The sequence below is a fragment of the Microcaecilia unicolor genome, chromosome 7, assembly GCF_901765095.1.
Source record: "Microcaecilia unicolor chromosome 7, aMicUni1.1, whole genome shotgun sequence".
Lineage (NCBI taxonomy): Eukaryota > Metazoa > Chordata > Amphibia > Gymnophiona > Siphonopidae > Microcaecilia > Microcaecilia unicolor.
The window spans coordinates 26340206-26352373 of NC_044037.1; the positions used below are offsets into that span (position 1 = coordinate 26340206).

General features: G+C 45.8%; 1 protein-coding gene across 1 annotated transcript in view; it reads right to left on the reverse strand.

Moving 5' to 3' along the window:
* Positions 1-7934: 7934 nt before the first annotated feature.
* The window catches only part of GRIA3 (glutamate ionotropic receptor AMPA type subunit 3), a 429528-nt gene continuing 425294 nt past the window's right edge, over positions 7935-12168 (reverse strand). The window contains exon 16 of the mRNA XM_030209320.1: positions 7935-8180. The gene's annotated coding sequence lies outside the window, so the exon portion shown is untranslated. The remainder of the gene's footprint in view (positions 8181-12168) is intronic.

Here is a 12168-nt window from a genome sequence, read left to right on the forward strand (position 1 = left end):
AGCGCAGAGTCAAGATAGAGAGAAGCCCGATAATGGATCTTCTGGATGGATTCTGCTTTTGCTCATTCAAAATATATTTTCTCACACTTGTGCACACATCTTTTTGAGACTGACTGATTTCCCCCCCCCCCCTTTGTCCAACGGTGGACATAGTAACATAATAACGTAGTAGATGATGGCAGACAAAGACCTGTATGGTCCATGGACATCAGGAAAATCTGATATTGGGCCATCATTTGACTCCTTGATGCTAAAGCCTCTGTGAACGAATCGACCTATGGGGCACTTATTGTACACAAGTGTGAAGTATGCAGAAACATTTGTGCAGGAGTAAATGTGGTCCATGTGACCAAATCAAGCATTTTGTGAGGTGCATGAGGAAATATGGCATCTGACCAAACCATTTTCAAACACTTGCTCCAAACGCCTCAGGAGTCTTGCCGAATTGCGACCCAGCAGTTTGGAGCTCCCTAAAGACTATGGTCTTGTTAAAAAAAGAAAAATGGGTGACAATCCTCTGTAGCAGTTCTAGCTATCAAAATAGTAATGTTAAGTCAATTAATTGCAATGTGGAAGTACAGGACTAAATTAAGCCGATGGTAGTATCCTCTCTTATAGGTGCAGGGTATAGCTTAGGCTCATAGGAGAGACTTCATAACTAAAATATCTTTGGAATAAATTGATTGGAAAAAAACCCCATGTAATAAACTGATAAAGTCTCTGACTGGTCTGTGCACCCAGGGCTTAATTTGTAGATAAAAAGGAGCTGACGGAGGGAGGGGGTGAGGGCAGGAGAAGAAGGGCTGTTCTCTGCTCTGCTGCTGGTTTAACCTCCTCCTCTGCAGGCTGCTTGGAAGGGAGGGTTTGAACAGAAGTCCCCTGCTGCTCTGCATTCTCTAAAGAAGTAGTTGAACCATGTTCCAGGCACTTCCCCTAGAAATTAAACCCTGTGTGTTCACCATTGCACAGATAAGCAAACATAACCTAGGAAATGAGGTGCACTTCTACTATAGGGATTAATCATGTCCTTAAAAGACATTTTCCTCCCTTTTATTAATATATATTTGGTTTAATAAGGAAGGTTTTTTTTCTTAAGCAGGCCTGTAAGAGCCTATGCAGTTCATAAGCTGATTGATCTGGAAACAAGCTAGATGAGTGTCACCCCATTCCTTCTGTCAGTTGTATTTTCAAAAAGTGCTCCATTGACTTCTGGCTGATATATATCATTCTACGTGTCCGGGTTGGCTTAGAGGGGTTTAAAAAAAAAAAAAATCAACAAAGGAGAGGCAAAAAAATCAAACCATAGTAAATACTACAGAAAACAAGAGTGATGGACAGCAAATAATGCCCCAGCAGGGTACCAACTAATATACAAACTAAACTCCGTGAGGGTCATTTTATAACAGGGTGCCTGGTTTGAGATGGTAAGTAGGCAACTATTAAGGCAATATTTTACGAAGACATCTAGAGGGGCATTTTCAAAAGGACATCCAAGTCGGAATAGAAATATTCAGCTCATAATGTCCAAAATGGACGCCCATTTCCTGTGTATTTTCCAACAGGAAATACGTCAAGATTTCCTGTTCAATAATATGTGAAATAGACGTCCGTGTGCTGAGGATGTCCAGCCATTTTACAAAACTGGAACATCCAACATATGAACAGCAAAAGGCAGGGACAAAGACCTCTGTCTGACAGCATTCTCGGAAGAATGACTACACAGGCATCCCCACAGAACAGAGAGGCAACCTAGTGGTTAGTGTGGAGGACTGTAAACCAAGGGACCCAGGATCAAATCCCACTTTAACTCTTATTTTGTAACCGTGAGCCCTCCAGGAACAGAAAAATGCATACTGTTCCTGAATGTACACCACTTTAATAGCTTTCGGGTGGCTTACATATTTACGTAAGTACATAAGTAATGCCACACTGGGAAAAGACCAAGGGTCCATCAAGCCCAGCATCCTGTCCACGACAGCGGCCAATCCAGGCCAAGGGCACCTGGCAAGCTTCCCAAACATATAAACATTCTATACATGTTATTCCTGGAATTGTGGATTTTTCCCAAGTCCATTTAGTAGCGGTTTATGGACTTGTCCTTTAGGAAACCGTCTAAACCCTTTTTAAACTCTGCCAAGCTAACCGCATTCACCACATTCTCTGGCAACGAATTCCAGAGTTTAACTACGCGTTGGGTGAAGAAAAGTTTTCTCCGATTTGTTTTAAATTTACTACACTGTAGTTTCATCGCATGCCCCCTAGTCCTAGTATTTTTGGAAAGCGTGAACAGACGCTTCACATCCACCTGTTCCACTCCACTCATTATCTTATATACCTCTATCATGTCTCCCCTCAGCCGTCTCTTCTACAAGCTGTATAGCCCTAGCCTCCTTAGTCTTTCTTCATAGGGAAGTCGTCCCATCCCCCGCTATCATTTTAGTCGCCCTTCGCTGCACCTTTTCCAATTCTACTATATCTTTCTTGAGATGCGGCGACCAGAACTGAACACAATACTCAAGGTGCGGTCGCACCATGGAGCGATATAACGGCATTATAACACCCTCACACCTGTTTTCCATACCTTTCCTAATAATACCCAACATTCTATTCGCTTTCCTAGCCGCAGTATGGCACAGTATGCATTTTTTCTGTTTTTGGCGGGCTCACAATTTAAAAAAAAAAGAAGTTAAAGTGGTTTTGAACCTGGATTCCTTAATTTACAGTCCACTGTACTAACCACTAGGCTACTCCTCAGACTTGCTTTCTGCTTTGCTAAGAATGTCCATAATACCTGAAGCTGTCATAGAGCCTGGTATCCCCTTTCAGTTTCACTTTCAGGAGAGAGAGAGAGAGGGGGGGGGGGGGGGGGAACAGCAACCACTGGAGGATTAAAGAAGAGTCATGCGTTAGTCCCTCCAGTGGTCAGCTGCTAGGTCAGAACACCTTTTTGTACCCTGGATGCAGGGGCGTAGCCAACCTTCCGTGGGGGAGGGGGCCAGAGCCCAGGGGGAGAGGGCACATTTTAGCCCTCCTCCCCCCCAGCGGCGCCCCCCCACCGCCGACATTGCCGCCCCCCCCTCCCGCTGCGAACCCGCCGCCGCCGCCTACCTTTACTTTTGCTGGCGGGGGATCCCACTCCCCGCCAGCCGACGTCTTCTTCTCAGTCGCTTCCTGCTCTTCAGATGTTCGCTGAGTCTGACGTCCTGCACGTACAATTACCTGCAGGACGTCAGCAAACAAATTGAAGAGCAGGAAGGACTGAGAAGACGTCGGCTGGCGGGGAGTGGGATCCCCCGCCAGCAAAAGTAAAGGTAGGCGGCGGCGGGGGCGGGTTCGCCAGGAGGGGGTCCTGGGGTGAATCTGCGGGGGCCCCGGCCCCCTCAGGCCCCACATAGCTACGCCACTGCCTGGATGTGACTGAGAGATGTCTAACACAGGATGTCCTTCTTTTTAGACTTGGATGTTTCTTCCCATTGGGTAATCGCTGTTGGATGTCCTGATGCTGTGTCCTCCCTAGCCCTGCCCAAAACACCCCCCCCTTGCTATTTGGACATACTTCGGTGTTGGACGTCCTTTACTGCCTTTGTAAAATTGGGATTTGGCTGTTTTAAGTGCACGGACGTTGTGAGGAATATGAGGGTGAGAGGGAGAATGAAGGCACATGGAGGAATGAGGAGGCTCGAGAGGGAGGGAGACTGGGTAGAGAAAGGAAGGCGTCTTTTCCCCTGGGGGATTGGAGAAAAGGAAAAGACTACAATTCCCAGTAGACCCCGAGTAGGTCCCATGGTAGAAACAGGGACTTCAATCCCCAATACCCCCCAGAGGAGGTCAGGAGAAGGGCAGGAGAAAGGAGTTGGAAAAACCTGTCCCAGAGAGCCAGGATGAGGGAAGGAGCTCTGAACCTGCCCAATCAAGCAAATGGAGAGCAGCTGAGCAATGGGTGTGGGGAGGAACCTATGGACTGGCAAGGGAAAGAAAAGGGGGAAGAACTAGAGCAAGAGGAGCTGATGGAGATTGCTGCTTTGACTAAACTCGAAGGAAAGGAGGTGAAACAGCAGAGGGCTGCTTGGGAGGAGAGCCTGGTAGAAGAAGGGAAAAGGTGGCTATCCCACGAGGGGAGATGAGAGAACAGGTTTACCACGGAAGGGTCATGCGGGTAGTGGTCAGGGTATAATGCTGACCTGGTTGGGGAGGGACCCTTGCCACTCTCCCTAGGTTGATTTTTTTTGAAAGGGAGAGAGGAGGAGTGGTGGTTTTGGGTATAACTGCTTACCTGAACTGCTGGGGAGTTTTAACTTTTTTTGATCTACCGTGTTTGGAGGATTACTTTGCATAACTGCTATACATGAACTGCTGGGAATTTGAACCCTTTCTGAACTGCTGTGTTTGGGGAATTGTTTTACCTAACTGCTGACATGAACTGCTGGGGAGGGTTTGAACCCTTTCTGGAGCTACTGTATTTGGAGAATTACTTTGCATACCTGCTATACATGAACTGCTGGGAGTTTGAGCCCTTTTTGAACTACTTTGTTTAAAGAATTGCTTTGCATAACTGCTTTATATGAACTGCTGAGATTTTGGAACCTTTTGGGTTTTTTTTTGTTTTGTTTTGAATACTATGCTGTTGAACTGTGCTTCTTGAGAAATGCTGTGGTGGATTGAGCAGACAGGCTGTGTAGACTTGAGGGTGTATCATGGTAAAATGCAAAAGGAAGGTGTGTCCTTACCTGTCTGCAGACATGCCTCCCTCAAACCTGGTACAGCAGTACATAGCGAATTATGTCACTTTGAAGATCAGTGTTGTGGACTGAAAGAGATGGAAAGTTTGGAAAGGGAGGCCTTATTCTCACAGCACTGGAAAACTCGCTATGCTGTGGTCCGAAAGAGACTTTTCCCAGACTCAGATAAGCAGGCAGACTTAAGTTACAGGAGTTACTAGAATGGTTGCTACAGCTGCCCTAGAGGACAGGGAACTAAGGCCAGTGAGCCTAAAATTCACCTTCCCCCAAATATGGTTGGAGGTGGTGAGCACGCTTTGGTGGGAGGTGCAGTGGCTTGTCTGTTGGGTAAGACTGAGTTTGCTGATCAAGAATTGGGAAGTTCAAAATGCATGGTAGAGATGAAGGCGTGTGGCCCTATAACTTTGAAAGAGGTATGGATGGCAATTGGTTCACTGAAGAAGTCTTTGTTAAGTAAAACTGATATGGTTTTGGACATAGGAGCCAACTTTTCGAAATTATTGGGGGTGCTAGACCCAATGGAAATAACCTCTCCCTGGAAACATATAAGGAATTTTTTCAATATTGGGGGTGCTCAAGCCAACCCACAGAGTTGGCTCCTATGGTTTTGGAAGGCTCTTTTCTGTAAATATAAGTACACTTACAAACTCAGACTGTTTTGAAACAGGAGGAGAGACTTAAGGAGTTGGACTAGTCTATTAAAGAACTGAAAATTGGCCATAGTGTTATGGTCAAGGACTATTTGGTTGTACAGAAGAAACTGGAAGCATTAGAGAACTATGAGAGGTGTTTTAATCTTCGCTTCTTGAATTTTACTAAATCTCCTTTGTGATCAACTATGGAGGCACTGAAGAAATATTTAAGGGGTCCCTTTACTAAGGCGCACTAACAGATTTAGTGTGCACTAATGATTAGCTTGTGTTAATTGATAAGATGCTCATTAAATTCCTACGGGTGTCTTATTTACTGCATGGTAATTGTTAGCACATGCTAAATCTCTTAGTGCGCCTTAGTAAAAGGACCTCTAAATGAGGTATTGAATACTCCCATACACCTATGAGTGTATTATGTGGGAGAGATGAATCAGACCTTTAGAGAAGGGAATAGAACCTTCTGGGATTCTTAATTTAACAGAATTTATGGAGAGTTGGTGAAGTAGTATCTAAAGCTACTCATCACCACTTTTGCCTTAGAACCTGACAGGGCTTGGATTTTACAACTGTATTTTTGTCGTAAAGATCAGTTGTTTTGGGGCCAGAAAAAGTTTTGTGTTTTCCTGACCTATTTAGGGCTACAAAAGTGAGGAGGAAAGCCTTTTTGGCTTATAGACTTCAAGTGTTGGAACTGGGAGGTACATTTTCCCTGCAATATCCATGTAAATGTATTATACAGCTTGAGGGTAAAACGTTTGTCTTCATGGATCCTAATCATAAAAATGTTCTAGAAGCTAGATTTCTGCCTATACCAATTCTTGTGTCTTCTTCTATCTTGGTGGGTGGAGTCACCTGAACATATGAGTCTTGTAAGTAGAAGCTTGACCATTTGCTGTTCTGGAAGAGATTTCCTATTATTATTTAATGGTTAATGAAAGGTTACTCCTATTCTTTAATTTTCCTTTGGCCCTCTTAGTTTCTTTAAAATGTGAATTATTATATGTTCTTTTTATTAAAATTTCCTTATTTGAATTTTGCCTGGAATTTAGTATATTTTCTGTATTTAAGTTTATGCTTGAAAATACTGTTTGAACATTTGTTTAAATATAGAAAAAAAAGTTGTTGATATATATCAGTCTGGAAAAGGTTACAAAGCCATTTCTAAAGCTCTGGGACTCCATCAAACCACAGGGTGAGCCATTATTTCCAAACAGAGAAGACTTGAATTAGTAGTGAATCCGCCTAGGAGTGGCTGGTCCACCAAAAATTACTCCAAGGGCACAGCAATAACTCACCTGGGAAGTCACAAAATGTTTTAGAAGAACGCGTAAAGAATTGCAAGCAGCTCTAGCCTCAGCTAAGGTCAGTGTTCATGACTCCACAATAAGAAAGAGACCGGGCAAAAATGGGATTCACGGGAGAGTAGCGAGGTGGAAACCACTATTATCCAAGAGTAACATCAATGCTCATCTCACATCTGCAAAAACACACCTGGATGATCCACAAGCCTTTTGGGATACTCTTTAGACAACATAGGTCCCATTATGTCTGGCGTAAAGCAAATTCAGCATTCCACAGTAAGAACATCATGCCAACAGTCGAACGTGGTGGTGGTAACGTGATGGTGTGGGGATGCTTTGCAACCTCAGGACCTGGAAAGCTTGCCATTATTGAATGAACCAGGAATTCTGCACTGTCCCAGAAATTCTTAACGTGAATTTCCAATCTGCATTTGAGCTGAATCTGAAGCATAATTGGGTTATGCAGCAAGACAATGATCCAAAAGAAAGAGCATGTCTACATTCGAATGGCTGAGAAGAAAACAAATTAAAGATTTGGATTGTCCTAGTCGAAGTCCTGCCTCAAACCCATTAGAGATGTTGCGGTTGGACCTAAAATGAGCAGTTCATGCACGGAAACCTAAGAATGTGTCTGAATTAAAGAATGGGCTACCTTAACAGAGATGTGAAAGACCGATATCGAATTATAGGAAGTGTTTCATTGCAATTGTTACTGCTAAAGGTGGTGCAACCAGTCATTAAGTTAGGTTGATATGGGTGGTGGATAACTTTGTTCCTTAAATATATGAAGTAATAATTTAAAAACTGTGCTATGTGTTTACTCAGGTTCCCTTTGTCTAATATTAGATTTTGTTTAAAGATCAGGAATTATTTAGTGTGGCATATAAGTAATAATAGGGGAAATCAGGAGGGGGAGAAAACGTTTTTCCACATCACTCTACCTTACTAGGGCATTGTTTGCTGTCCAACCCTTTGCTCTATAGCAGGGCTTATAAAGAAATTAATACAACAAGTGTTAGTGGCTCTCAGAAGCCATGAGTCTTAGCCCAAGAGAGCTGGAATGCCATTGTTGTATCAAGGGTTTATGAAACAGAGACATTCCTTACACTATACAGTGGTATCAAATAATGGCTTTTGCAGAACTGACTTCTTGTACAAGAATGTTTCCTCCCCCACCCCACCATGTATGGACCATGTCATGGTACCAGTTCCTTGTTTTGTTTTTTAATTTATTTTTTTTTTCAAGCAAAGCGAAGGGATGTTTCAAGGATGACTTGCATTGTTGTGAGTTGTAGATTGTTTCATAAGGCACTGAAGGAAATCTTTCAGTTCTTCCTAACAAAAGTTAATTGCACCATGAGCAATTTTTTTTCAGTCATGCCTGAATGCCAAGGAGAGAAGGTAGCCAGTTCCAGTGGTCATGATTCTACGAAGTAGCCACTTTCTTAGATGTTCTTCTCTGCTGCATGCCTTCAATGATTAGCAACCTATGAAGAACAAGAAAAGAATAATGTGGTATCTCAGCAGGTTTCTCGTTAGAGTGAAAGATAATAGATTAGGAAGGGGGTGACCAAGTACTGGGATAACCAAATGAATGATCATGAACAGTGGGCCTTCTGAAAAACAGTTATGGCACTCAGGGGTGGGCTTACCAAGTGGAGGAGTGGCCTAGTGCTTAGAGTGGTGGACTTTGGTCCTGGGGAACTGAGTTCGATTCCCACTTCAGGCACAGGCAGCTCCTTGTGACTCTGGGCAAGTCACTTAACCCTCCATTGCCCCATGTAAGCCGCATTGAGCCTGCCATGAGTGGGAAAGCGCAGGGTACAAATGTAACAAAAATAAAATAGATACTATTGGAGATTCTACATGGAATGTTGCTACTATTGGAAGTTCTACATGGAATTTTGCTATTCCACTAGCAACATTCCATGTAGAAGGCAGCGCAGGCTTCTGTTTCTGTGAGTCTGACGTCCTGCACGTACGTGCAGGACGTCAGACTCACAGAAGCAGAAGCCTGCACGGCCACATAGGTGATCTGCAAGGGCCGACTTCTACATGGAATGTTGCTAGTGGAATAGCAACATTCCATGTAGAATCTCAAATAGTAGCAACAGTGGAGGAGTGGCCTAGTGGTTAGGGTGGTGGACTCTGGTCCTGAGGAACTGAGTTTGATTCCCACTTCAGGCACAGGTAGCTCCTTGTGACTCTGGGCAAGTCACTTAACCCTCCATTGCCCCATGTAAGCCGCATTGAGCCTGCCATGAGTGGGAAAGCACAGGGTACAAATGTAAGAAAAAGAATGCTAAATCGGGATTACTACCGAAGGCGCGCCATTTGAGAGGGAAAAAGATAACTCCCCTGGAAATGGCTTGCATGGTAGTAATCAGGCATCTCATTGCATTGCCTGGTTACCGCTGGAGCCCCCATTACCACCTCAATGGGTGGCGGTAAGGGCTCTCCGCTGCATGGTCATACGGTAAGAGTTCTCTTACCACATGGTCATGTTTGTCTGGGATTTTTTTTTTTACCCACTGCAGTTAAAAAGGCCCTGGTGTATGAGAAAAATGGTCCCCACTGCTAGCACAGGGCCCTTTTCCCCACAGCTTGATAAAAGGACCCCTCATAGACTGCAGCTGACTTTCCTTAGAATGGATTCCTGCACGATGCATTGTCGTCTTTCTTTCACCTAAATTCATTTGATAATAAAAATGACCATTTTAGTCCTCGTATGTCAGTTTTTGTCCTTCAGAGATGTATGTGTAGCCATCTCTGGGATGGAAATCTTCAAAGGCTGTGCTTCACATATTTTATTTTTTTATTATATTTGTACCCTGCGCTTTCCCACTCATGGCAGGCTCAATGCGGCTTACATGGGGCCAGGGGCGTATCTGCGTGGGGCCACAGGGGCCTGGGCCCCCGCAGATTTCGCCCTGGACCCCCCTACCACAGACCCTCTCCACCTCCCCCTCCCTCCCGCCCGCCCGCCACCAACCCGTCGCCGATCTTTGCTGGCGGGGGACCCCAAGCCCCCACCAGCCGAAGTCCTCTCTTCCGTGCAGGATGCAAGTTTCAACGCTTCCTGTTCTTCTGAGTCTGACGTCCTGCACGTACAACGTGCAGAACGTCAGACTCAGAATTTGGAATTCAGTCTGACGTCCTGCGCGTTGTACGTGCAGGACGTCAGACTCAGAAGAACAGGAAGCGTTGAAACTTGCAGCGGCGCAGCCTGCATGGAAGAGAGGACCTTGGCTGGCGGGGGGTTGGGGTCCCCCGCCAGCAAAGGTAAGTGACAGCAGAGGGGGAGGGTGTCATTGGTGGCGAGGGGGGGGGGGGTCCGGAAATGGCGGGGGGGGGGGGGGCTAAAATGTGCCCTCTCCCTCTGGCCCCCCCTACCGCCCGAGTCCAGATACGCCCCTGCATGGGGCAATGGAGGGTTAAGTGACTTGCCCAGAGTCACAAGGAGTTGCCTGTGCATGAAGTGGGAATCAGTTCCTCAGGACCAAAGTCCACCACCCTAACCACTAGGCCACTCCTCCACTGTTGCTACTATTTGAGATTCTACATGGAATGTTGCTATTCCACTAGCAACATTCCATGTAGAAGTCGGCCCTTGCAGATCACCAATGTGGCCGCGCAGGCTTCTGCGAGTCTGATGTCCTGCACATTCCATGTAGAATCTCCAATGGTATCTATTTTATTTTTGTTACATTTGTACCCCGCGCTATCCTACTCATGGCAGGCTCAATGCGGCTTACATGGGGCAATGGAGGGTTAAGTGACTTGCCCAGAGTCACAAGGAGCTGCCTGTGCCTGAAGTGGGAATCGAACTCAGTTCCCCAGGACCAAAGTCCACCACCCTAACCACTAGGCCACTCCTCCGCTCCATATGAATTTGCTATTTGGTGCCTTCTAATGGGCACTGGGAAAATGACAACATTGCTACGATTGCTCCTCAACAGTACATCACTCAAGCTCACAGAAAAGATTTATAGCAAAGTAGTAATTCTGAATCCCCACCAAGGAGCTTTTCTAATTTCCAGCTTTCTGGCCCATTTGTTTCTCAAGCTAGTCCCAGAGAATCCTCTGGCCAGTCTGGTTTTTCAGGATGTCCAAAATGAACATGCAAGAGACTGATTCACTTGATTATCTCTACATATACTTAGGATAGTTTGTCCTTCCCCTAAATTACGTCCTTCATTTTGTCATCAAATTATATATGTGATTTTACTGTTTGGGTTTTGTCTGTCTGCTTTTATTTCTTTATATAATTTTATTCTTTGTTATTTGTATTTATTTGATTTTATGGACATGTTTCAGACCCTTGACATAAGCGAAGTCTGAAACATGGTCCATGTTAGGTGATCAATAAACATTTAAGGGCCCTTTTCACCGCAGCAGGTAAAAAGGCTAAAGAAAGAAGTGGCTGTGCAGTAAGTTTGCACTTGCCGTGCAGCCATTTGGTGTGTGTGGGGGGATCACTTACTGCCACCCATTGAGGTGGTGGTGAGGGCTTCCGCACCAACCCGGAGGTAACCAGGCAGTGACATGATGCTACTTGATTACTGCTGGGTAACCCCCTGCAGAAATATTTTTAAAATATTTCCGCTAGCACCAGAAATGGCGTGCGCTGGGGGCAGTGGTGTAGCTATGTGGGGCCAGGGGGGACCTGGACCCCCCTGCCGATGACCCCCTCGACCCCTCTCCCGCCGTTGCCATCGACTGCCTTTGCTGGCCATTGACTGCCTTTGCCGAGGTCCTCTTCTCCCTGTACAACATGCAGATCAGCTGATTTGCAAGGCTTCGTTCTGTGAGTCTGACGTCCTGCACGTTGTACGTGCAGGATGTCAGAAACAGAAGGAAGCCTTTTGCGGGGGCTGGGGTCCCCCGCCAGCAAAGATAGGCGACGGCGGGTTGGCGGCGGGACGGGAGGGTCGGCAATCGGGGGGGGGGGGCAAAGTTGGCGGTGGTGGGGTCAGCAATGGCGGGGGGGTTGGCGGCGCTGGGCGGGGGGGCTAAAATGTGCCCCCTCACCTCGTGCTCTGGACTCCCCCCCCCACGGAAGTTTGGCTACGCCACTGGCTGGGGGTGGAACTACCGCCAACACCCGTGTTGGGCCGGTGGTAGTTCCAGGTTACCTGCGCAGCAACCCTTTAGTAAAAGGATCCCTTTACGATTTATAGATGATTCCTTACATCTGTGGCCAACAAAACTCTTTGTTTTCTTGTTGTGACTCTTCCTCTTGGTGTTGTTCCCCCTCTACTGTGATGACTATGTGGATAGCGCCTGGGTAGCCATTCATGTTTTTCATCAGCATTATATAGACATTGTTGGCAAATGCCACTGAAAATCACGAGTGACTATATCTGAAAACTGCTGCTGAAAATCACTGGATAAATCCAGTCAGTGCACCTCATCCAGATAACAGATGCTGTTCTCCTTGTAAATGCTTTTAAATATTGACCTGCAGTTCTTTTT